Source organism: Diceros bicornis, chromosome 3 (genome assembly GCF_020826845.1).
Source record: "Diceros bicornis minor isolate mBicDic1 chromosome 3, mDicBic1.mat.cur, whole genome shotgun sequence".
NCBI lineage: Eukaryota > Metazoa > Chordata > Mammalia > Perissodactyla > Rhinocerotidae > Diceros > Diceros bicornis.
This window is the reverse complement of record NC_080742.1, coordinates 49710270-49733524: the sequence shown is the minus strand read 5'-3', so window position 1 is coordinate 49733524 and position 23255 is coordinate 49710270. Positions and strand designations below refer to the sequence as shown.

Sequence of the window (23255 nt, the reverse complement as noted above, 5' to 3'; positions counted from 1 at the left end):
AAAAAATATTTTCTAAACAAGACATAGTTATTACACTGGAGAGAAAAAAAAGCAAAGTAATAAACCAAGCAAAGGCATCTGAAAACATGTTTACTCAACAAATATTATCCACTGTACACGGAACACTGTACCAGATGGTAACAGAAGGAAAGGATACTGACATTTACTAACATTTAACACGCACCAGACTCTGTGCTAGACACTTAATATACATATTATCCAATAAAAACGTTACACCAACTTTACAAAGTAAACATTATCATCGCTATTTTAGAGATGAGATATACTGAATTCAGTGGGGACTCCAGATGCATCTGCCAGCAACCTTACTGTTTGTACCGAATAAAGCTGTGTGTCCCGAACAAAGTAAAAGAGCTGAGAGTTAGAAAAACTGGGATTCCAACCCATGTCTCTTACTCTCCTGCCATGCTGAGTAAGAAAATAATAAAATAAAGTACCTACTTTCAAGGAATTGTATGACTTACTATAAAAGAAGCAGTGAAAATGTTTTGCTACTAAGCAAAACCCTAAATAATGTTTATTATAGTTAATGAAAAGCCAATGCTTCCTTTAGTAGAAAAGTAATTCAAGTATTAAGCTGGTAATTGCAATAAAATATTTATGGTAATATCCTACAGATAATTTATAAACTCTGTCATTAGAGTATTAAAACAAAATTTTCTAAAATATCCCAAAATTTGGAAGCAACTGTGACATTAGCTCTCACTAGATCACCAGATTAGAAGCTATTCAAATGAGTGGCAACTGTGAGTAGTATTCCCAATATCTTAGAGAGCCACTGTTTTTGTACAAAAAAGGATTTCTTCTTCTTTATATGTCTATACATACTATATTGTATTTGATAAGAGACCATGGGAGGTCTATTGTTCTTTATATGAAAACCACGTGAACACTTTGGAAAGACTCAAAGAAAGCAAGTGACAAAACAGGAAAACAAAGAGCCAAACTGCTGTATAATCAAGCATGAGCAAGACAACTATAAACAACTGAGAAGTCATAAAAAACTAGATGCTACACTCAGATTCCTTCAGAAACCATTGAGCTCTTGCTCCAAAGCTAGGAACCGGTGATAACACACTAGTTTAGATAAGAATGGTGACCCAGAGCTCCAGGCAAAAGATACATACTCAAAGAAAAGACCGACACATGAATGTCTATTTACATTTTTTAAGTAAAAATACATTTTTTAAGGTATGCGTGAATCATTTTTTATGGCTTCTCATCTAAATCAACTTTCAACCAACCAAAAACTACCAGCAGTCATCATCAAATCAAATTAGAGGATTTTACTCACGGTGTGTGCTGATATAGGCATACAATTTTTTTCACGAATGATACACAAGAAGCTATTGGCAATAGTCACCTCTAGAACAGTGTTTCTCAACATCAGCACTACGACATTTTGGGCTAGATAATTCTTGGTTGTGGGGGTCCATCCTGTCCGTTGTTTGTAGCATCCTTGGCCTCTATCTGATAGATGCTAATAGCAATCCTATGACAGCCAATGTCCCTGAAGGAGTGAGGGGAGGGCAGCAAAACTGTGCCTGGCTAAGAAACACTGAATTAGAAAGAGAGGGACAAGGATGTGGCAAAAAAAGTTTTACCAGCTCTCCTTTTCTGGACCATTTGGACTATCATGCTGGTAGGCTGAATACTGGTCCCCCAAAAGATATCCATATCTTAGTCCCTGGAACCTGTGAACACTGCCTTATTTGGAAAAAGGGTCTTTGCAGACATGATTAAGTTAAGGATCTCATGATGGGGAGATTATCCTAGATATGAGGTGGGCTCTAAATGCCATCATATGTGTGCTTATAAGAGAGAGGCAGAGGGAAATATTTCTCTCTCTCTCTCTCTCTCACTCACACACACACACACACACACACACACACGAAGGCAAGGAGAAGAACAGAGTTGAGAGATTTGAAACCTTGGCCTTGAAGATTGGAGTAATGCAACCACAAGCTAAGGAATGCTGGCAGCCACCACAAACTGTGGAAGAGGCAAGGAACAGATTCTCCTCTTGAGTCTTTGGAGGGAGCATGGCCCTGCTGACACCTTGATTTGGCCTCAACGATACTGATTTCAGATGTCTGGCCTCCAGAATTGTGAGAGAATCAATTTCTGTTGTTTTAAGCCACCAAGTTTGTGGCAATTTGTTACAGCAGCCACAGGAAACCAAAACAATCATGTAAGGGTTTTATTTTGATTTAAAAAGTTGTTGGTGAGCAAATGAGATAAGGAAACACAGTAAGCATTCAATAATACTGTTGATGTCACTATCAACACTAAGCCAACTATGACTAAGCTCTAAGTTCTTGATAGTGCGAGTTAAAAACAAGGACATTCCAACAGTAAAAACCAGGCATATATGTGCAAGGCTAATATGAGTGAAAACACATGAATCAGCCACTGATATGATGCGTACTTGCCAGTTATGTAAGTGTTGTTATAATTTGTCCTGTACTGAAAAGATAAATTGTGGATGAGGCCAGCCAATGAGAGCTTCTTGGGGGAAGCAAGCTCAAACATTTATTAGTAGAGAAGAAACAAGGCAGCAAAGAAGGGAAGAGTGTGAAAGTGAGCAAAGCAATGGAAATCAATTAGATGCTTGTAGAGGTATCAATACGGCTAAAGTAGAGACCACGGTGAGACAGACCAAGTTCTAGGGTTTGAGTGACCTAAATCGTATAGGACCCTGAAAGCTATGCTGACTAATAGATTTGGTTATAATTTATAGGATGTATTGTTTTACAAATATTAGCCCTTGGGGACTTTAAAAATATAAACATGCTCTGGCCCTACACCAGACCTACTAATTTAGAGTTTTCTGGTGTAAGATAAGTCTAAAGGATTCTGATGCCCACTTAGGTGGTACCCCTGTACCAGAGTCAATTCATGGTAAAAATGACCTACAGAATAAAAATATCATAAACTATAAATTATTTCCTCAAAGTATGCATTCAACTAAATCAGCTTAGCATTATCCTAGGTTAAAACTCCTCCCAAGATATAGCCCCTCTGGGTTCTACCACAGACTTGCTCTAAATGAATCCCTCACTCTTCACTTTTCCTTTCTTAAGCAGATGGCCCTTGATTGGCTCAGTCATTTTCCTCACACTTGCTCAAAAATTTTTCTAGAAAAGTTCCATGCATCTTCAGCTGCCCTCCCCCACCTTTTCAGAACATTTACCTAACCCAACTAAGATCTTACAATGTTTACAGAACAAAGGAACCACGTAAAAGTAAAGTTCCATTAACATATCATATAATAAACAATTTATAAAACTGCTGTACTGACCATTTACCGTAATAAAATCCTAAATACATTTATCGTGTGAAATTCTAAATCACTTTTTATGAAAGAGTTCCAAAAGCATAAAATTATGAAATGGCTCTATAAAAAGCTAATAAGCTAAGCTGGTTCACTTCAATCTTTACTTAAGTGCTCGGTCCCTTCAATCTTTACTTAAGTGCTACTAAGTAGTCAACCAAGTGCTAGGCTCTGAAAGATACAAAGTATATGGAAATCTCAGTGATTTAGAAACAAACTTCACCAGTACTAGAGTAGAAGACCATGTGATCTGGGAAGGGGAACTAAATATAACCCTAAAAGAGATCTCCTTTGGGTGGGGTGGGGGGTGGGGGACTGACACAGAAGGACAGACGGATGACGGATCTTGCTGGCTTTACCCTAGCCTGGGTTTGTTTCATGACTAAAGCCAAAAAGAAAGCAACACAAGTTAGTGTCCAGATAGATAAGTTGTACCTTAGCTCTTTCCTCTCCCACCAACAATGACATCAATTTATACATATTCCTAGGTATTTCTATCTACCTTAGTACTCTTCAGAAATTCCAATCACATCTAATTCTATTGAAATATATTTCTACCAGCAATGTGAGAGAGCACCTGCTGGTCTCCATTCTCTTCAAAAGCACTATCAAACATTTTGTTTTGTTTTGTTTTGTTTGGTGAGAAGGACTAGCCCTGAGCTAACATCTAATGCCAATCCTCCCCTTTTTTCTTGAGGAAGATTGGCCCTGGGCTAACATCTGTGCTCATCCTCCTCTACTTTATATGGGATGCCGCCACAGCATGGCTTAGCAAGCGGTGTGTCAGTGCGTGCCTGGGATCCGAACCTGCGAACCCAGGGCCGCCGCAGCGGAGCACATGCACTTAACCACTGCGCCACAGGGCTGGCCCCTATCAAACTTTTTTGATCTGTCAATCTAATAGATGAAAATGGGATCTCAGCTTTAATTTATGATACTTATATCATAAAGCTTATGTATATAATAAATGATATCATAAATATAGTATATCATAAATGAAGTTTAATATCTTTATATATGCTTAACAACCATTTGGATTTCCTTTTCTGTGAACTATCTATTCACGATCTTTGCCCACTTCATGGTTGGTCCTTTTCTTATTAATTTGCAGGTACGCTTTATATATTTAGGAAGTTAGCCTTTTGTCTGTAATATAAGTCACAAATATTTTTCTCCGTTCTTGTATTATCACCATGCTATTTTTATTGATTGTTTCTTTCCTTCATGTATATATTTCATCGTCCTCAACCAAACTATAAATTCCTTCCACGAAAGAAAGGATATTTCTTTTGTATATCCCCAGAAGAGTGCTTTTCAAATCTTCCAACGTCATATACTAGCAAAATTTAAAAGAGGGGAAACCAGCCTTTTGGGGGTGGTCAACATTAATGTGAACATTAATTATCCCTGGGGCATCTACATGGGTTGTCTCTCCAATCCCACTGCACATGGGTACAGCAAGTACAACCAAGTTCTAATAATATACACAGTTTGTTGAACAGGGGAGGGATGGGTGCTAGATGAACCTGTTTCCTGTTATCTGGGCTGGTACTGGGAAAACTTAGGAGCTGCTGGTGGCCATATTGTCCACTAAGAGGACTAGGAATTGGTCCTCTGCAGCAAGAGAAGAGATGAAACAAATGCACAGTGAGGAATAAAGAGAAGAGATGAAGTGCACCGTGCTGGCACTGGAGTCTCTGAGGCCCAACCTTTGGATTCCATCAGACACTCCCTGCATCTTCACAATAAATCTCACCTCTTGCTTATACCAGCTAGATGGATTTCTATTACAGCCAAAAATGGCCTGCTTATTACAATTACTGTCTACTCATATCATTTCACAAAGGGACATTTTAACACCAAAACCTCAGGAAGAACAGAACCTCAGGTTTTTAAAAAAGGAATATTTATTTAATGACAGCTGTGTGCCAGGAACAGGTCTAAATCCTTGAAACACAGCATTAAACAAGAGAGACAAAATCACTGTTCTCACGGGGCTTACAATCTAGTGAGATTATACAGATGATAAAACATAAAAATACAATTTCAGATACTGATAAGTGGTTTGTAGAATTTTTTTTTTAAAAAAGGCAATGAGATAGAGGGAAATGAGGATAGTATCATTCCAAAAGGGTAGTTAGATGATACTGCTTGTCTGAGAAGGTAGTATTTGAACTGAAACCTAAAATGATGAAAAGGAGTCACTCGTAATGTTTTAGGAAGAGAATTCCAGGCAGAGGGAACAGTCCTAAGTCAGGAATAAGCCATGACATTTCTGAAGGACAAAAAGAAAAGCAGTGTAGATGGAATACAGCAAACAGGGAGATCAGGGAGATGTTCGAGTAGTGATAAAGGGGTAACAGATCTAAGACGAAAAGACGTAAGTTGGTGAAGTAAGTAGAGATCATATCATGTATGGGAACTAGTAGGTAGTGGGAAGGATCTGAAAATAACTTGAGCTTTATGAAAAACTCCATATATTATCTTTAATTCTCATTCTGCCTTGCAACAGTGATAACTTTGACAGCCTTTTAGAAATTACCATCCCCAAGTATCTGACACAGCCCTGACGCTAGCTAGGAATGGACATTTCCTAAGCAGAAAATATCTCTTCTGGTATACTATATTAAAAAAAAAAAAAAAAAGAATTTTAGGACCAAAGTAAAGCCATCGTAATGGAAAGAAGAATCTAGGATGATAAGATGATGGAAACTATTCCAAATTCTACCCTGTTTATTATACTGTGAGTGAATCTACTATGATCAAGACTGTACAAAGGTCTTAGTTAAGGAAGAACATAAAAACTTAAGTTCTTTCTAAGCTACTGTAAATGTAACATCCTTTCTTTTACTGAGTTTCACTATGATTGAATTGGACATTAACAAGGTTAAATACTGTGAGAAGAGAAACAGTGGAAACCAGATTTCTGACTTTATTGTACCTGCTAAGAACAGCCACAGCTTAATGGCCAAGAAAGTTGTGAGTTTTAATCTTATCTCTATTACTGTGATAAAGGAAGAACTTCGTCTATGTGGTGAAATTTGGATGCTTCAATATCTCCTCCTCCGAAAAGCTTATTAAAATAGGAGACCAATCTATTTAAAGAGTTTTAGACATAGCACACCTCACGGAAGAGTGATGTTCTCTCCCAATCTTTCGACAATATCTGTGTACACTAAGCAACTAATTAAACCTACATTGCTTCTAAGATTAATGTCAGTAAAGTCAGGTCTCTGAAAGCTCTAATGTATTCATGGATCTCACCTTTCACGATGTTAGATATTTAGTTAGCCCATTTAACAGCAGATCAAAAAGTAGACTGTTAATAACACAACCTATAAAGAGAGGTACTTTGTGAGTGTGATGTGAGCTCAAGAAACAAAAGTCATTAGACACCTTGATCAAGACTTGATTCTGAGTACATCCTTCTCAACACATTTCCAGCAGTTTGGCAAAGTGCCAGGGATGATTAGCAGCTGGAGTATGTGAAGGAGAAATATGGTTAACCTAAAATGTAAAGTCTCCCCCCAGTGGTCACACACAAATAACAGGATGACTGGGGAAATCACTGCAGCTTCTGTGAGACTGACCAAAAATACTGTAAGCAGAACCTAGTCCCCGCAACGAAGAAATAAAATCTTGAATTCAATACTAGCACCATATCAGTAAAGAGATCTCTTGTGCTTATCTGTTCTTACGACATTCCCAAACGCGAAGACTATTTTTGGAAGGAAAGAACCTACAGGCAAAACAAAACTAGCATAAATTTTTCTCAGTAAAATTTTTAAGGAATAACTTAACAATATCCTCAGACAGCCCAGTATTTGCTTAATCTAATTGGCAGGTTCATTCTTCCTGAAATAAATACAGGGACACCCCTTGCAAATTAACTACATTTACCTGAAGTAGAGTTCTGACACAAATCTAGTCACTTACCAAATGAATCACCTTGGAAAAGAAAATTATTAGTGTTATATACCTAATGTCTAATTTGCAAAATACTCTTTTTCAAAAACCACCTAAAACTAGGTAATTTATAACACAGTAAGTGATGTCAAAGGTACAAATGGGTCCTCTTGCCTCTTTCAATATTTATTTCCTTAGTGTTTTTGTAATTTCACAGCCTTTGGCTAGCACTAACCCTGTATTATTTGCAACTCTCAGCAATAATTTGCTGATATTACTACTTTTAACAAAGCTTGGATGTCAAAAATGTGAAAGGCATTTAATTAAAACATCTGTTGTCTTCTGCTAACCATCCATTATTAAACGGTAAAGTATATAAAGAGATGGTAAGTAAACAAACAACTTCGATTTAAAAACAGCTTTTTAAAAGGTAACATATACAGAGTCTCACGATTCTGATTTTCTTGGTTATCCCAAGCAAAAAGAGGGAAAGGAACGAGAGAAGTAGGCTGTGTATTCTTCTGGAACAATTTCAGCCTGAAATGAGACTCAGAAAAAAAGCAAACTGCTCCCTCAAATGTTTAAGAAAAATATGATTCATTTTTAAAAATCCAACAGTTGGCCTAGAGAACAGCAAAAAATGATCTTGTCTTATATAGAGCTACCAGACTTGCGTAAGCATCTTAATTTTCCAGTGTTTATTTAATCTAGAATGTAAAATAATTCATTTTGAAATTCCAGATGGAAAAAGAATTGAGTGGCACCAATTAAAAAAGCACACACACACACCCCTGAATGTTTTTCCATAAAGATATTTAGTGTGCAATCTCTATAGGATAAAACAGAGGAATTAAAAGTCTTACCTTCTGTATATTATGTAACCCCAGTCTAAAATTAAAAAAAATGGACCTTAAAAAGTAACAACACATTGTGCAAACATGTTTAAACATGTATTTAAATACACGTTAGATTTAAGAAACAAATGACCTCAAAATGACACAACCTACAAAAGTTCTTTGTTTACTGTACCTAAGGCCTCAGAAGACATGATTATAATCAGGCCTGATACCTTATCATAATTGCACAGTAGATGCCTAAAATAAGCAATATTACGTGAGGTCCGTTATACCTATGCACCCAACTATCTCCGCATTGATAACACTGTGTTACCTCGCCTAATATATTCGACACACATAAGTTTCCCAACGACCATTTGAAAGATTTAACTGGAAGAAATGGCTGCTAAATCATACTCCAATTGAAGAGCATTTTAACGCACCTCAAATGTTCCGAGCCATACTACAAGACCACCAATTCAGGAAGCATAAAGTAAAATTCCAACAAGCCCCAAAGGCGTAGGAAAGAGTAAAACGTGGCTAGCTAGACCTTAACAGGCTGTTTATAAGTAATGCGGAGAATTTTCTGAGCTTCCCCATCAGCCTTCAATTCCTTTCCTCGCCTGCCGCCAATCCCCCTTACACAAATGCATGCCCCTGCTGATGGAAGTTTAATGGATGTAATCTCGAGCTGTAATCCCAGGAGGTGGTGAGATTGAGATTAAACTCCCAATAAAGTGTTAAAAAGTCCTTCTGCAAAAAATACCCACCAACCAATCCACATCCTGTCATCATACCGACCATATGATCTCTCAATCGACTCTCCCCTGGCCCTCCACCCCGCCAGAAAGAAAAAGGCCCCAGCACCTTTCTGGTTCCAGATAAATGTACCCAGGATCGGCAAGCACTGCCTCAGGAGCGAACGCCTCCGGAGCAGCGTGTGCTCGGCCCACAAGCACTCTGGCCAAACAACTGGAGTCTCGTGCCTGGGAAGTAGCAGCAGTAGTTGCAAAAAGCCTCCTCCTCCAAGAACTCGGAGCTCGGGAGCAAGCCAGAAGCTGGCGGCATCGCCCCCTCTCGGGACTGACCCCGAAGGTGTCAGCCACAGCAACTACCACCCCCGGCGCGGCTCTCCATTCATGCTTTAACACCACTCCCGCCGCAGAGGGTGTCCGCGCCGGCGCCCCGCGCCCGGAGGGGGCCCCGCGCGCCCCCAGCCGGGGCCGCGCCGGGGAGCGCGTGGGGAGCGCGGGGCGCGGCGCGGCGGCCAGCAGCATGGGCCAGACACGTTGCCGCGCTCCGGCCCGCCCGCCTGCAGCTCGGGAGCCAGGCACCCGGGAAAGCGCGTCCCTTCCGCGCGGGCCGGGCCGGGCCAGGCGCGCCGAGCAGCCCTCCCCACCCGCGCCGCCTCCGCCACCCCGGCCCCCCGCCCGCCGGAGCCCAGGTGCCGAGGGGGCGGGGCGGGCCGGGGTCCCCGCGTGGCGCGCGGCGACGAGCAACAGGGCGTCCTCCGGCCGGCCCCGGCGTGCGGCGAGACCGTTACCCGAGCGGCGTGGGGGCCCCGGGAACTCACCGGCTCGCACCTCGGTCGCCTCCGCCGCTCTCCTACGCCCGCCGCTGCTGCTCTCGCTCAGCCGCAGGCGCCGCCGAGCAGCCCCATTTACAAACTCGGGGCTCGTAGTTGGGAACTGGAAATGCGGCTCTCGCTCCCCTCCGCCCACTCCCTTGCTCCCTACTCCGCCCGGCTCCGGTCGCCGCCGCCGCCACCACCGCGCGCGCGGCCAGCCTCCCCTCGGCCGCCCTCCTCCTCCTCTTCCCCCTCCTCCTCCTCCCACCGCCGCTGCCGCCGGGGCGCGCTCCCGCCCGGCCTTGCGCGTGCGCCGGACGCCGGGGAGCGCGCGCTCGGGCGCGAGGAGGCGCCACCGCCTCCGGGAAGCCGGGCCCCGCCCCTCTGGCCGCGGCGCGGCAGCCAGGTGGAGCCCCCTCCGAGCGCCCGCAGACGGCGCCCGCGGCGCCCGGGCCTGAGCCTGCGCCGGGCGGCCTCTCCCAGGGCTCCCCGGTCCTGGCGCCGCGCCCGCGAGCGGGTCTGTCAGACCTGGTCCGCGCTGGGTCTTCCAGGCCGAAATTGCCGCTGTCATTCGGCATTTACTGATGGGCAAGACACTCTATGGGGCATAAAAGAAACTCCTCTCTGCCCTTTCCACGAGTTTACATTCAAAGAACCCAGTCATAGGGCACAAAGGATAAGTAGACCTCGAAGAAAAGACTCTGGAAAATCTCTTCCCTCCCCCTTCACCCACTCCCCTGGTGTATTTGGCAGGTTCTACAGCGCTGACTGTGTCCTTCATGAATTTTCTCCCACAGGCCCACGGAGAGTGTGATTCACACCCGAGGAAATGGACGGACACTAGCTCTTTTCATAGCATCGAGGACTCCCAGAGCCGGCTTTTCCGGACACTCCCAGGACACCAGTTGTTCAGCTTCTCCCAAACATCTGGCTTTCCCAGACCTCGGAAGGAGGGACTACGCCGTCATTTCCACCTTGACTCTGCGTAGAGTATGGTGAACTGTGATGAGTGTCCGGATGTGCAGATGACACGTTTTGACAGGAGCGCAGATTTAATTTTTAAGTTGAAAGGAACTGAGCTATGCAGTGCAGCACAGGCTCTGGCTAGAAAAACACAGCAAGGCAATCAGAGAACTTCCGATTCCCTTAACACCTACCTAATCCCAAAAGATCTGTGTGAACCCTCAGAGCTGTGATGGGGGCTTTTGGAAAAGCTGCTGTGTTCTTCCAAAATTTGAAGAAACTCTGAAGATGTTATTTAAATTTTACAAAACATTTACTGCAGTCCTTCAAACCATGAATGTAGAGAGTGCAAGTAAAACTTGACATGGGAGGAACATCCCATGGGGAGCCTCCTCTATGCAGCCTTTCCTGGCTTCTCTTGGGCATATGCACAGCCCTGCACAAAGCAGGCATTTGCTAAATGCTTGCAGAATGAGTGAGTGTGTCATGGCCCTTTGGATTCAGAGATGGAGATTCAAGCTGCACTGTCCCCCCTGTTTGTGAGTGTGGTTAGCATGGGAGAGCGAGAGAATACTATGGATGAGGTGTGTTAAGAAGGCCCAGCCTCCGAAAAAGGGGTTTTCCTCCTTAGCCTCAACCAAGCATCAAAAAGTAATTTACTTTTCCATTAGGATCATTACTTTTGCAAACCAACATGCAAGAGGAGTGTGTAAAGTATTAATTTAGAACTTTCTTTCCTGGAACAGCAAACTTGAGGGAGGGAAATGGGAAGCATTTAGGGAGACCTGAGTGTACGAACGGGTACAGAGTAACTTTGGGCACATGTTGCGCCCCCCTCTCTGCAGTAAGGTTGGGAGGATGAAATGGAATAGAGCAGGCCGTGTGCCCAGAGTGAGGCAGGGTGGAGGCAGAATGGAAGAATGAGGTTTCTCTTCTCAGACAATCAGCAGACCTTTCAGGTATGCTTTTTCCTCCTCCTGGCTTCCCAGGCCCGTTTACTTCCCACAGGATACCCAGTGGCTTATTCCTGTTGCACCCTACCCAGGCCCATGAACTTTTATTTTCTTCTCTCTTCTGACCCCCAACCTCACCACACCCCCTCCTACCCAGCTAGCGCCCTGAGCTCCTCTGGGGGAGAGAGGGTGAGTGTCATTTCTGAGTGTGTTCCTGATCCCTTATAGCACACTTTTATTTTCTCAAGGGTCTTTTGGAAACAATGTCCTAATCTTCTACTGCATCCCCACCCCCCTGAAAATAGGATGAAGTCAACTGAGGAAGTTTTGAGGAGGGCGAGATAGAGGAGTTTCTGCCCCTCAAATCACAACATGTAGACCTTCCTGATTTACAGCGAGGACCAGCTGTGAGCAACTCCCTTACCCCTGAGTGTACCAGGGACCCAGCATTTGGGAGCAGGAATACAGGAACAATTAGCTTTCGTTTACAGTTCCAAGCCTATTCTCTAAATAATGACAGCAGCTATTAGATGGAGGCTTATCACAGTTTAAGACTCAGCCTCATCCTCAGAGCCAAAAATGATTTTGCTCCACAACTATCTTCGATTGCTTCTCTTCAGGATGATCTTGTGGGTGAAGTTTCTCTTTCAGTGTCTATATTTTATCAAATACTCATATACAGGTTATGTTATGAAACACTACTTCTTTTCATAGATAATAGTGCCACTTTATGACATTCTGCCCTTCCTCTAAACTTTAAAGGTGGGACATGCCAGAATAAACTTAAAGTGATCTAATACGAACATTGGAACTCGCATCTTTGCTTGCCAGCCCACCTTTCTGAGAGGTCATTATTTCTGAGACACCACCCATCCATTTCCCATACCTGTTACAAATTCTTCATTCCAGAAAGGGAAATGTTACGGTTGAAAATGGTGGGGAATCCTTCTCTTTAGTGTCCTAATGGTCTGACTTTTCATTTCCTTCAAGGTTACTCTAAAGGGGTCATAATTTTACCTCAGCCTAATATCTCTTAACCGTAACTCAATTTAAAGTCTGAATTTTGATTCTTAATTCTGGAGCATCTGTCATTGGCTTTATTTCCTCCTTCAAATATAAACAAAAGCTTATACACTTTTAATATGATTGTGTTTTCTTTTTCTCTTCTGACCTGCTTTGCTGCTTCAGAAATTGAAAATTTTGCTAGTAGTTAAAGCCCCAAATTTTAGCAAAGCAAGTTCTATCTGCTCGTTTTGTAACTAATCCGTCATGAGAGTAGTGATGCTCTTGGAATACAGTTTTATGAAAAATTGCAACTGACATGCATCACAAAGTCCAACCAAGCTTTCCTCCAGAATACTTTATTTAGCTTTACCCCTTTTCCTCTGTTCACAAAGCTAGGTCAGACTCCAATTTCCAGCCTCCTTGCTAACCTTTCTAATTCGAGTCTTCCTCTTGCTTGCAATTTACCCTATACTGAGAGCAGTGCCTCTCACTTTTCGCTGTTTATTGGAATCATCCAGAGAACTTAAAACACACACATACACACACACAAAACACTGATGGCTGGGTCCCACCTTTAGATTTAATTGTTCTGGGGTGCAGCTTGGGCACCAGGGTTTTCCAAAGCTCTCCAGGTAATTCTAATATGCAGCCAGAGTTAAAAACTACCGAAATGAGTCATCTTCTGAACAACATTTATACTAAATCTTCTCAGAACATTGGGGTGGCTCCAAATTACCTCAAGTAATCAATTTAAAATACCTAATCCTGTGCTTTAAAATGCTTTGCCAATTGACTAGAATAGACCTCTTTCAAAACAGCTTAAATTTATCTCCTTCCTAAAGCTTCTCCAGATTAGTCTCACCTGGCTGCCCAAAGATCGCTGTTCCCAATTCTCTGAGCATTCCAACCAGTACTGGTTTACAAGCCCTTGGACCACAGTTGATTGTGTATATTATTGTTTTAATCTTGCTTTCATAGATATCTGACAGAGGCTTTTCTTGTCATCTAAATCTCTCCGAAGTCCCACTAGGTCAACAGACAATCTCAAAATAAACAGAAATGGTATTCTTAGCAGAAGTTTCTCCTAGCTATCTGAAAGAATATTCCCCAACACAATGGCAGTTCATTTTTTTTTTTTTTTTTTTTTTTTTTTTTGTGAGGAGATCAGCCCTGAGCTAACATCCGCCAATCCTCCTCCTTTTTTGCTGAGGAAGACAGCCCTGGGCTAACATCGGTGCCCATCTTCCTCCACTTTATATGGGACGCCGCCACAGCATGGCTTACCAAGCAGTGCGTCGGTGCGCGCCCGGGATCCGAACCAGCGAACCCCGGGCCGCCGCAGCGGAGCGCGCGCACCCAACCGCTTGCGCCACCGGGCCGGCCCCAATGGCAGTTCATTTTTTATCACCACAATTAAAGCCAACAGTTGTAAAAATTCGTATTTGAGGTTTTTTGTTTTTTTCTTACAAAAGAAAAATTATGTATCTCAGTATATGTCCCTGCCTCTCCTTATCACTATTCATTTACTTCAGGAGTTGGAATTTGGTTTTCACACCCACCTCTCTACTGCAACTACTCTTCACATCACAGCTGACGTTTTCATTCATGTGTTCATTCATTCATTCATTCATTAGTGATAAATGCTGTGAATAAAATAATTAACAATATAAAATTACCCCTACCTAATAGTGAACAATAAGCAATTAAAATATCACGTGATAAGTGCTATGTCAGGAGTCTTAACCAGACACAATGGAATCGTAGGGGGAGAGTCTTTGGTTAGTGTTCAAACAATTCAACTTCTCTGCAATGTTTGGGGAGGTTAACCCCCACATCCACACCTTTTAAACTTCCCCTTTCCTTCAACTTCCCTGATACTATACAACCCAGGAACTCCTTCTACTTCTCTGAATATTCCTTCTCCTACCTCGTGTTGCATCACATCCTCCCACTACTTAAATAAAAATGTTCCACTAAGAATGGAAGAGATTTTTGAGGGAGAACGTGTAGAATGAGAACAGACTACTGTTTTTCTCAAGAATCTCATTGATCCTTAGGGCTCTATCTCCAATGCTTCCCCACATCTGTATCTACAGTTCTACTCTCCCCTGAGGCTTGTTTACAACTTCCTGTTGAATATCTCCATCTGGATGAGTCATTCACAGCTCAAATTAACATGTCTAAAATAAAATTCATTGCTTCTGACACCCTACTCTATCCCATCTTGCAGGTTTCCCTTGAGCCTCCCTTTCTTCACCTGTCTTTACCCTCTCCCTAAAAGATACAGCCTGCTCCTGTGTCCCTTGAAGTCCACCATCTCAATGTCATGGGAGTAGATTCTCTTGTCCATTACCCCTGGCCCTACAGAAAGTCTCTTTGCCCAGTTCCATGTGCACCTGAATGCCAGATGTCAGTCACATCACCTCTGCTTCCTCACTGCCTAGGGACTCCATTCACAAGGTCATTCACAATGATCTTGAAGACTCCCCAATGTGTGGAGATTACACACCAGTCATATCTTACACCTTTATCTTTCCACCTCTCTGTTTTTGCAGGAATGCCTTCCCCCATCTCTACTGGTCAAAATCCAAGCTTTTATGTCCATCTCACATCTTCCTTTCCCATTAAACCTTTCTTGCCCCATCCCAAACAGAGGCAACTGCTTTCCTTTGAATTCCTGTAACACTTTATCTCTTTAGCCCTTTTCCTATTCTGCTTCATAATAGCATCATTTATGGTTTTAAATATTTATCTTAACACTCTTTCCACTACCAACCCCAGCCCCAGCCCCTTCTTGCTTGCAGATAAAGAGTCCAGGGTGCTACGTACTGGAATGCCTGCAGAACTTGGCACAATACTGCTCAAAGTAGGGGCTCCTTTAGTGAAACAGATAAAGTTGTTAGTTTGTGACTTCTAAAAGTAAAAAAAATTAACTGGAAAAAAATGTTGCTAATTAGAATTGAACTCTTATTCTTGAATGTGCAAGTTACATCTCAGAAGATCTTACAAGGACAATCAGATTGTCAGACAGGAACCCTAATAGAGCTACTTGAGTTTATCCTGTCAGCAGCCAGCCTCTATATCTAATTAACCCGTTGGGACTCTCATTTACAATTGGCTTCTAAATTCCACCTCTCCCATTGATAAATGAGCTGAAAAAATAATAGCCCTTCTACTCAGGTGTCAAAGAAGATTTAAAAAGATATGAAAACAGGAAAACATTTTTAAAAACTGTGAATATCTATGCTGTCAGTATTGATCCTGGGCTCACTGGAGAGGCAGAAGCATGAAGTCCTGGAGGGGAGAGGAGGTCTTTATGAGGAGTTTTATGGCATTATAGTAAAAAAGAGTGGATAGCGATTAAGCACAAAAGGAAAGGGTAAAACTCTCTGAGCCTGATGGTCCTCCCGAAACTGGAGAGCAGTCATGAGGGTCAAACCAAGTCACGGGAGTGCACAGTAGGGACCTAAGTCATTTTTTGTTATATAAATGAAAGATGGTCAGGATCAGGGGACTGAGAACAAAGATGGAAATAGGTGTGTGTGTGTGTGTGTGCGTGCGTGTGTGTCTGTGTCTGTGTAGGGGGCAGCCAGGGCAAGCTGTTTGGCTGTTAAAAAATCCAAGAACTTAATGGCCCATTCTAAAGTGATGCCATCTTCATGCTAGGAACTGATAAACGCTGGGAATAAAATAAAGTATGTACAGAGCACTTCATTCCTCCTTAAAATATCAGCTACTTATAAACATAAAAGACCAGGTCTTCTAAAAATCCTGCTTTGGTAACAATAGTGAATAATAACTATCTATTGAGCTCATGACTATGTCGCAGTATTTTATGTCCTTTATATTTCATTTGAGTCATTATTATCATCACCACTTTACAAACGAGGAAACAAGTGGAGAGGTCTTAAGTTAACCTGCCCAAGGCTCCGGAACTGTGAAGTGTTCAAGTCAGTTCAAGTGCAAAGCTCCTACTCATTCCCACACTTCACACACAGAGTGCTTTGTAGCTCTCAGATCAATTCAACCAGAATGAATTATAGTACAAGTCACCACAATTAAGGGTTCTCTGTAACATGTTATTTAACTCAGATTCATCACCATGATCTTCAGACTTAGGGTGTGTGTGTATTTTAACAATGTAGAATTTGTGGAGGGGCTATCTATTTTTGTTGTTGTTCTTACCGTAGAACTATATTATAGAAAAGTGCAAATTGTTCTGAATTATTCTTTTCAAGAAATAAAACAGTAATACACAAAATAGTAAATAAATAAACATCACATTAAAAAAGAGTTTCTTTTACTCATTTAATAGTACACGGCCATTGTTTAGCTGTCAACACATTGCACTGAAGTTGGTTTTGTAGTACAGGTACTTACCAAGTGAGAAAGGAATGGAGAGCATCATTTCAGCTTCACTATGTGTAAATCTGTTTCTTTACCAGGAAAGAATAACCTAGCATTAAATGAAATACTTCTTAAACACCACTTATATAAATTATCTACAGCAGAGCTTTGCAAAAACCATTACTCTAGTTTTTTTCCTTGTTGCCTATTAACTTCAACTTCCTTAGAAAATGTGATGGATGCAAAGATACACTCCCCAGATGTGCTTTCAAGGAAAGACTTGTTGCCCCAGCTGTGGGAGAGCTGTCAGAAGAAAGCCTCCAGCTGTTAGCCCGTCAGGGATCACCTCTCTGCACAAAGCCCACATGCTCAGGCTCATGCCCCAAGCCCTTCCCAGAGTGGTCCACATGGAATGACTGATGAAGTGGGGATAGAAGGCCCAGCTTCTTCAGCCGAATGTGGCAAGTTTGAGAGGCCATTGCTCCAGAGTTCCCTGTGGGATCAGCGGAGGCTGTTCCTCGGGCCTGCATCCTACACTGATTTCTCCCTCTTTCCAATCTTGCTACAATTCATTCCCCAGGTGTTCATCCAAGGGCGCCTCCTGAACTGCACACTAACCTGTCTCAGAGCCTCCTCTCAGAGAACCCACCAAGTGACACAGGAAAGGAGCACATGTTGATTCATATACCACACGCTTTACCTAGGGAGAAAACATAATCAAGTCATATACGCTAATTCACTTGTTACAACAGAGGTTCACGGCTGACTGAATCTATTTAATTATTTGTATGTATATATTGTTTGTCTGTATTTATGCATTGTTTGAATGTCTTCTGTCCACATGGATAATCACTTTGCTAGTTGCTGTGAGGAATTACAATTAAGTGAAAGAAACTTGGTTGACTTAGAAGAGCTTATAATTTATGATGGATGCCTGTTCTTTTTATCTAGCCAATATTCCGTCCCTTCTGATAATTGCAGCTCCTCTCTTCCTTTGGGGAACTGTTTCTGTCACTACTCATTGCATTCGATTCTGGAGGGGCTGCTAATCATGCTACCTTTCTCATACTCTCAAAGCATAGGAATGGCGGTGTGACCCAGGCCTGAGCAGTCAGAGGACCCCGTCCCCTCAGTCACAGTGATTGGTCCGAGAAGTAGGCATGTTACCTAAATTTTAAAAATTTAGATTTTTATAGACTACAGCAGGGAGAAAGTTTTTTTATTTTCTTTCTTCAAATCAATATTTGCGGAAACTCTGAAAAGGAAGATAGTCATGCTTGAGGCCAGTCCTGGACTTTTCTAGTTGTATAAGTTCATGAGACTCTTTTCAACTTAAGCTAATTTGAATTGGGTTTTTATCACTTGTAACCAACAGACTTCTGACTTATAGACAATCTATTTGGGGGAGAAGTTATACATTTATGAGATGTTAACTCACAATACAATCAATATATGGTACAGTTAGGTAAATAATAATGAAGATACTGACATATTGTGGGTACTTAACATTTGATTAACTCATTCCAATTTTTTTAAAATTAAGAAGTAATGATTATAATTCATCTCATTCTAATTCAATATATATTTCTCACAAGTTGAATACTTACTTAAAATGTATTAAAATATATCATTGCAACCTACACCAATTGCCCAGAGGTATCATTTACATAAATTAGAATTAAGTCATTATGGTGTTTATATAATACAGGTAATATGAGACAAAGGAAGAGTTTAGAATCAGAGAGCTCTAGGTTCTGTTTCTGGATTCACCACCTATGATCTGGGTAACCTTGGATAAGTTATTCAATATTTGAGAACTTACCTTTCCTCATCTGCAAAATGAGTATAATAGGCCTACCTTGCAGGATGCTTTAGGATTACAAATTAAACCTATAAAATGCTTGCTCCGTAAAGAGAGAAATTATTGACTATTATTATTTTTATAGTAGTCATAGAATACCAAATGGTCCTTTGCTAATTATCTTTATTATCATATGATAATTATTGCTAATTATTGTAATTATGAGCTAAGAATGCTCTTAATTAGATAATCTTTCCTCTCAAAGAAGACAAAGTTTCCACTATATCTGCTATTGTTAAACGTTGACCTGGAAGTTCTAGCCAGTGCAATAAGACAATGAAGAAAAAAGATATGGTATTAATATTGGAAGGGAGACAAAAGTTGTCTTTATTTATAGTTGATGAAATTGTCTCTCTAGATGATCAAAGATAATCAACCAAAAGAGCCAATAGAATTAAAAAGAAAGATTTGAAAGATAGTCAGATCTGATCAAAACTTATAAAATGCGATTAGTTTTCCATAGACAGAATAACAAGATAGGAAATTAAACTGAAAAAGAAAATATCCCATTCATGATAGCAACAAAAATACGCCGTACTAGAAACTAAATTATAAGGCCAAAGTAATTTAAACATAGAGTATTAGAGAAAGAATATAGATTAATGAAAGAAAATAGTGAGGAAATAGATCCATATATACATATATGGAAATTTGGAAATGCAAAAGTTATTATTTATAATTGGTAGAGAAAGTTTGGGTCACTCAAAGAAATGGTGTGAAGATAATTGACAAAATTTTTTTTAAATATCCTCCAAAAACTCAATTCCAGATGAACTGAAGATTTAAATCTAAAAATTAAACCATATAAGGAACTAAAAGAAAATACACCATTACACCAAGACAGAAACTATAATCAAAAAAACTAAAAACTGACTACATAAAATTATTTGGAGAGAAAGATGCTATAAACAAAGTTGAAAATCAAATGATAAATTTAGAAATAAAATTGAAATCTGTGACAAAGTGTTGAGTCACCATCTATAAAGAATATCTAAAAATCAATAAAAATATAAATAATCAGGGGCCGGCCCTGTGGCTTAGCGGTTAAGTGCGTGTGCTCCGCTACTGGTGGCCAGGGTTCAGATCCCGGCTCAGGGCTGATCTTACTCACACACAAAACAAAACAAAACAAAACGAAGTATCAGGGAACTTTTTTTTAAAAGAGAGAATTACTGGAGTGAACTTGATTCCCAAAGTGTAGGGATTGTACTTGTTTTAATTAAAGCCTTTTGCATGGTTTCTAGCAGGGCTACAGATGGGTGTTTAATGATGATGGTGTAGTCTATAATAATGTTCACACAATATGTGAAATGTTTTGTAATCATGTGGACTTCTTTATGACAGCAAACATGACTGATTAGATCAATATCATTTGCATATCATTATGGGCTTGATTTTTTATTCTCTTCTTACATCTTAATTATGTCTTAGTATGCTAAAAGAATATCAGTGGAATTATGGCAATTTTTTTCATATTATATCCTTTATAGGATTCTATGGATAGAAAAAGTGGTAAGATCTTATGAGATGTTACTATATAAATAATTTGAGTACATATTGTTTTGGAAATATTGTCCTGTGATTTTTTTATCCCAACTAGAGTATAAGCTACTTTTTGGCAAAAGACAATTACTATTTATTTCCTGGTACAGTTATTTGCACCAGGTAGGTGCTAACTGACCAGCCCTGGTGGTCTAGTGGTTACAATTTGATGCTCTCATCACCGCGGCCCTGGTTCGTTTCCTGCTCAGGCAACCACACCACCCATCTGTCGACTGTCATACTGTGGTGGTTGCATGTTGCTGTGATGCTGAAAGCTATGCCACTGAAATTTCAAATACCAGCAGGGTCACCTTGGTGGACAGATTTCAGTGCAGCTTCCAGACTAAGATGGACTAGGAAGAAGAACCTGGCCACCTACTTCTGAAAAAACTTGGTCACTAGGAGTTGGAATTGATGGCACTAACAAAAACAAAAGATGCTGATGAAATTAACAAATTCAACTAGTCTTTATTTCGAGCACCTAACATATGTGTCAGATAGTATGCTGGGAACTTGAGAACAAAGGTGACTAAGAAAGCATGGTTCTTGTCCTCATGGAGCTCACAGTCTACACAGGGAGACAATTAAATAAGCAAATGCATTAGATTCAGTACAGGTGCTCCAACAGGGAGAGTCCAGCTGCTGTGGGAGTACATAATAGGAGTACCAAGCTCACCTCTTGTCTCAGCACAGGGAAATTGTTTTCAATCCCTAGTAAACTATTTAAATTATTTATTGAATACCAACTATGTTCCAAGTACTATGCTAGACATTTTCATTTCACATTCTACATATATATATATAGAGAGAGAGAGAGAGAGGGAAATATATAATTATCTCTAGTTTATGGGTGAGGAAGCTGTGTCAGATTGTTTAAGGGATTTACTAAAGATGATATAGTATAGTGATTAAGACATGGCCTTCAAGTCAGATGGTCTGGTGAATCTTGGCTCTGCCATCCATCAACTGAGTGGGAAAATTCCTTAATATCTTTGAGCATCAAGTCTTTCTATCTGAAACAAATGAGATAATGATGAGCATTAATTGAGTTAGTATATATAAAAATAACAGCACAGTGCCAGGTACTTGGCAAAGGCTAAACAAATGGTAGCAAAAAATAAAAAATATAATAAGGCCACATAGTTATTTATTAATCCACCAAAAAGTGATTATTTATTTAACACCTAGTATGCATCAGCAGAAGCATTGTGTTGACTACATACCATAAGAACGGTCCTTATGGCCCACAAGCTTTTCAGGGGTATGAAAATATCTGAGATCTGAAAAACTTCGTTACTGGTTCCAAAAAAATGAAAAGAAAAAACATGATGAAATTTAAAATAATAAGTACTTTATTAAATATTTGCAAAATATTATTGTTAATTTAGTATTTCATTATACTTAAAAATAATTTCTAGGTCAGGTTTCCTACTTTGGGAGAATTGTAAATCTGCTTAATGATTGCTTAGAAATCATAGCCCTTTGAGAATTAAACCAGTTATTTATAGCTAAATAATTTTAAAAGCAAAATATAAAATCCTTTCAAAATATCATAGCAAAAATGTTATATTAATTACAGGATGTGAGTTTATTTTAATATATTCAATACAAAGTGTGATATGGCCTAGGGGAGTTAGAGTTAAAAATGGTTCTATTTGTTAGGCGTTGGCTATATAAGGCTATCTAGTATGTGATCTCAATTCTTGATGAACTCAGAGTCTGGTAGAGAAATGGACATACAAATAATTATCATACAACAATGTAGTAAGGGATGTAATCATGTTTTATATGAAGTATAGCAGTGACAAAAAAGACCAATTATACAAATAATTCAGAGAAAATTTCTTAGAGTTTGAGATGCTTAAGGTGGGACTTAAGGAATGAACAGCAAGGAATTAGGTGAACAAGGTTGGAGAAAGAGAAGGATATTTGCCATAGGGACCAGAATTGGAAAGTCAGGAAGGTATGAAGCTGTGTTCTGAGGAGTGTGCAACTTCAGGAAGCATCCAGAGCAGGAGACACAGAAGATGAGCTTGTAAAGGCAGACCGAAGACAGTGAATGGCACACCTTCTGGAGTGGCTTTGTCTTGTGGGTAATGGTAAGACACTAACCACTTTTTTAAAAATCAGATTTCTGATTTAGAAAAACTGCTCTAGCGGAAGTGTGGATATTCTTTTGGAGGTCAGGGGACCTGTTAGGAAACATTGATCAAAACCAAAGGAAAAAAATGGGTAGGGGAAGGAAACCATTTGTTGAAGACCTACTCAGTGGAGCAGGACTTCACCTGTTCTCTCATACATGGTATCTCATTAACCCTCACAGCACGCCTGTGAGATGGATCTGACTTCCATTTTAAAGAGGAGGAAGCCTCAGAAATGTCAAATTATTGTTCCAATGTCAGGCCGTTAATAGGCAGTGGATGTGAGTCAAGCACAGGTCTCTCTGACATTTGTGTGTTTATTTCTGTACCATGCTGCCATTCCAGGGGACAGATCACGAGGGCTCGAATTAAGGCACTAGCAACAATGATCAAAAGAATGGACAAGTTTGAGAGATACCGAGATGGCATGGTCTTCCAGATTTGGTGTCTGAATGTGCGGAAAGAGGAAAGGGTCTGGGTGACTCCCAGCTGTGGGACAAACATGGAAGGATGTAGAGGAGCTTATTGGAGGAGAACAAGGGATTTCAGAAAGCACAGTGGAAACGACTGGGAGGGGGACCAGCTCTGGTAAAGAGGTCTTTGGAGAGGAAGCACAGAGCGGTGCGGATTGAAGATTAAGCCCTTGGGGGCTTGCGTTAGACAAGGATGATGGGGATGAGAGGCATAGTGGTATTAACCAGCCTTGAGGTATGACTTGCCGTCAGTTCTTAGTTTTAGAACAAATATAAATCTCAGAAGTGGGAATTTGGTTTGCTACT

General features: G+C 40.7%; 1 protein-coding gene across 5 annotated transcripts in view; it reads right to left on the bottom strand.

Moving 5' to 3' along the window:
- Positions 1-9788, bottom strand: part of PALS2 (protein associated with LIN7 2, MAGUK p55 family member) — a 105457-nt gene extending 95669 nt beyond the window's left edge. For 2 of the 5 annotated variants that reach the window (XM_058527285.1, XM_058527282.1), the window contains exon 1: positions 9671-9787. The gene's annotated coding sequence lies outside the window, so the exon portion shown is untranslated. Of the gene's footprint in view, positions 1-8964; positions 9234-9670 lie in introns of those variants that run through there. The other 3 variants (XM_058527294.1, XM_058527291.1, XM_058527287.1) reach the window with 3 other exon arrangements.
- Between the last annotated feature and the right edge of the window lie 13467 nt (positions 9789-23255).